Source organism: Porites lutea, chromosome 10, assembly GCF_958299795.1.
Source record: "Porites lutea chromosome 10, jaPorLute2.1, whole genome shotgun sequence".
Classification (NCBI taxonomy): Eukaryota; Metazoa; Cnidaria; class Anthozoa; order Scleractinia; family Poritidae; genus Porites; species Porites lutea.
The window spans coordinates 16,273,639-16,277,809 of NC_133210.1; positions in this window are offsets into that span (position 1 = coordinate 16,273,639).

Below are 4,171 nucleotides of genomic sequence, written 5' to 3' on the forward strand. Positions count from 1 at the left end.
TTATGAACGTTTGTAAGATTTGAGACAATGATCTGACCGAGTATCAGGTTGGTTATAAGCTTACAGATCTTTAAAAAGCCTTTAGACATTTTCTCACCGCAAATAGAAAGAAAACGTTTCAATGAATATTTAGTTATAATTCTGGCTGTAAAAGAAAGGTTTGAGCGATTTCGTTGCCTCGAGTTCGTCTTTGAAAAAAGCAAACACCGGGAAGCCGGCTTAAAACATAAACTTCAGCTTTAAAGCTCGAAGACTCAGGATTTTTAGAGACACTTTAATACTTGTCTTCCTGAATGAAAATTGTCGTCTCTGTATATGTTTCACCGAATTATATTTCTTTTATTGATTGTTAGTACTGTCTCTTGTAATTTTAATCACTGTGCCGATTGTTTTCAGTCGTTCAGTGAACAACGCTTCCCGGAGTACTCAAAATGCCGCGCGTTAAACCGTTTTAAAATAAAAAATAAACATAATAAATTCTTTATTATGTTGGAGCGTAACTGTGTCAATGTTCATTCAAACCTCGCCACTGCTAGCACTGCAAAAGTCAGAACCGCTGCCCGTATAGATGATTTAGAAAATTTATTTAACTGTTTACGGCTAAAACCCACGCGTGCTTCGATCGTCCTGAATATTGAATAATAGCAATTTGTATCGCAATATTGTGAAATACTGCATTCTGTTGTCCGAGGTCTGTATGATAAAAACAGTGCCTCATAGTACTGTTTCACCTCAGATGTGATGTATAAGTGATATAAAAGCTTGGTTTACACGCACCCAGATTTGTTGGCAAGATTTTGTAAAGTAAACTTGTCGAACGCAAAAAATTCGGCCGGAATTTTCTTTCCAGGCCTAATTAATCTACGGTGATCAAGAGCCATTATGGCTCTTAATATAAATGTGATCGAAGATGATTGCCAGTTTTTGGGTGTACTTATGAGGCTATCAACTCGATGTGAGATTTGGTTCACTTGGGCTGTTTGCAAATTATTTTTGTCTAAATCACTTAGCCTTTCCCTGAAAAATCACACTCTAAAGTTAACTGAATTTGTGGAATACAAGTTTATTGTTTGATTTAAATTATAAATTATTAATGGGAGCCTCGCTTTTAGCCCTGGCTAAATCTATATATTATTATTATCATAAAAGAAATAAAGGGAGATGTAAAGAATCAACCATAAGAAGACAAAAAATTTGAGCCCCAGATGGGATTCGAACCCACGACCCTCCGTGTTCTAGATCGCGTGCTCTAACCTCTGAGCCACTGAGGACTCGTTGGCGAGCAAGAGTCATTTTTTGTGGGTTGGACTTGCGAATCGCATCGTGCAGTCACACAGTCCATCACAAGCAACACATTAAGGCTTAACTGTATCACACAGTCACATTAATAGTAAGAAATGTCTCACCCATGAGGGAAAACTGCTAGAAAATTTCGACAAGGATGCAGTTTCATGAGTGAAGCTAGAAATGACAGAAAAATATGAATATTGAACTGCTGTCCCAAAGACTTTTGTCCATGATTGTAGTTGTAGATAGGTAAAAATGAAGGTAGGATTGGCTTAGCAGGAAGTGGAACTACAACTCAGTAGTACACGTTGAGCCGTTTATCAGTTTATAACATAATCAAAAGAGGACAACTTTTAATTTTCTTCACAGATAACAGGGGAATGACTTGAGCGCTGTCATATTCTGCTCGCGTCGTAGTGGAGTGTGCAAATATTTTTTTCGAAAAAAATCGTTTCCCTGAATAACTAGTTCTCCCGTCTAGATTTTACTTTATCTGTAAAGGTAAACGTTCTTCCAACATTAAGACTGCCGCCTGGCTAGCTCAGCTGTGAGAGCTCTGGTCTGCCGAGAGGTAGGTCGCGGGTTCAAACTCCTTCCAGACCAAACCTCAGGGTCTTTAAATAACTGAGAAGAAAGTGCTGCCTTTGTGACGACATCTGCAAATGGTTAGACTTTTTTAGTCTTCTCGGATAAGGACGAAAAACGGTAGGTCCCGTCTCACAGCGCTTTCACTGATTTGTTCTTGTGGGACGTAAAGGAACCCACATCACTATTCGAAAAGAGTCGCTGTCGAAGACCCCAGTGCTGTGGCCAGCCTTTAGGAGTTGTGGATTGGGAAGGGGATGGATGGCACCTCGCATGGGACCTGAGTTCCGATTCGTGCACATTCCCTCCGGGCAGGCCTGTATACAGGAAAGCCGATAAATAAATAAATAGGGAAAACATAAAAAGATGACCCTGTCACATAATAAGCTCTAGGACGACAATTATTTCCCTTAATTTCAGGTTAGATCAAGTCTTAGTCACGTTATATTTTGGGGGCAGAGGGATTAGGGGGGGGGGGGGGGGGGGGGGGGGGTGGAGGGGTTGCATTGTGGTCCTAGTTAAAATTAATGCCTACCTTTTCTCGTTTCCAAAAGGGTAACTTGCTTTTTCATATTATTTTATTCATATGTGGTAAAATTGATGGTACCCATTTTTCTTGTTTGTTTCTGAAACGATTAGCCCCTTCCCCTCAACTCCAAAGTCAAATAATCATCCTTATCGGGGCTGGGGTAACGGGGGGGTGGACGGGACATGCAAAGTTTTTGGTTGGGTTATGCGTCCGCCATTTTGTCCTTTTAGGACGGAGACGACTTTCCACCGAAAACTTGATTGGCTCTGCCACAGGCAGCCCAATTTACTCGTCATTTTCAACATCTAGGCATAATTTGATTGACACGACCGCGTAGCTTGACACCAGATTATGACGTAATATTGTTGTTTTTATTGGCAGAATCCAAATTTTCCTCAAGAAACGCAAAAAATACTTAAAAAATAAGGTGTCTGATAAAGTCAAAAAGTTGGTTAACACAAAAAAATAATCCAACAGTCATGTCATGATGATGCCATCTATGACTAAAAAGGAACTGGCATCATTCGACATCTTGGATCCGTCATTTTGAATTTATTACACGTAATTCATTTTACTTAAAATTTGAATAAACCGAGATAATCTTAATAATGGAAAATTTAATCTGCGTGTTAAAGGATGCTGAGGAAGTAAAACAATCTGGAAGTTATGAAATTCCGAGAGAAATGAACACTGTTGAAAACTATACCCAGCATCTGTCATTTACCTCACATAAATTCTTGTTTTTTCCTCAAAGTAGTCACTAAAAAGCCTGGATTTAATTGACAGTTATACCAACTTTGATTTTAAAAAAAATGTTATACTCAGTGTACTATAATAATTCATTAACTAAGGAAAAACTGAAATAAAACCTTAAGTTGTTCTAATAAAAATGCAATATTTGCTAAAGGTGGCTGACAAAACTCGGTTGCTGTGGTAATATCAATGTTAAAGTACACGTCACGTCGACTTTAAATCTTCCAAGATGGATTTTAGAAAAGTCTCTAAGTTTGACAGTCATAACTTGAACGGTCCCTTTAAGTTATTCCTTGAACTTCTCAGCGAGAGGGGTGCCGCAAAAGTCTCCTCCCCCCCCCCCCCCCCCCCCCCACCGGTTTGAAAACGGATGCTCGCATTTTGGAACAAATTTTCCCAAAGAATCCTAGCAACAGAAGGAAACTACAGAACTTTAAGATGACGAATTTTTAGAGAACATCATTGGATTGCTGCACAAAGCAAAAACAATTTGCTTGCTGCCACTTAACCGGTAGATATACTTTCAGTATAGTGCTTACGTTGGTTCTACCAATGCTTGCGGTAGTGTCAAGTTTGTTTGTCACCATGTAAAAATTTTAAGGGTTACAGGCGATTATGCATAATATGAAGTAAGAACAATGCTTAAGAGCTAATCATTAGTTAAGTGTTTTTGTTAACCATTGTTTTCCTCTTTAGCGTTGGTAGCTTGCTTAACGGCGATCAGTTTATACACAGGGGATTCCTCTTTTATTCCTCGGAAATCCAGGCAAGGCTTCCCATTTTTGCCAAGGTAGGGAGCGAGATACTTCTGTAAACGCTCTTCAGTGACAAGCGAAAGATCAAATACACCGTGTGTAGTTGACGAGTGCCACTCCAAAAGACTCTCAATGGATTCAAAAGCAAATGGGATAAAAAAAAGGTCATGTTTGACAATTTGAAATCCCGCTGATAAACAGTAATGCTTGATATTGGTTTTGGACTCACAACGGTACATCTCGTTGCAAATATGTTCTGCGT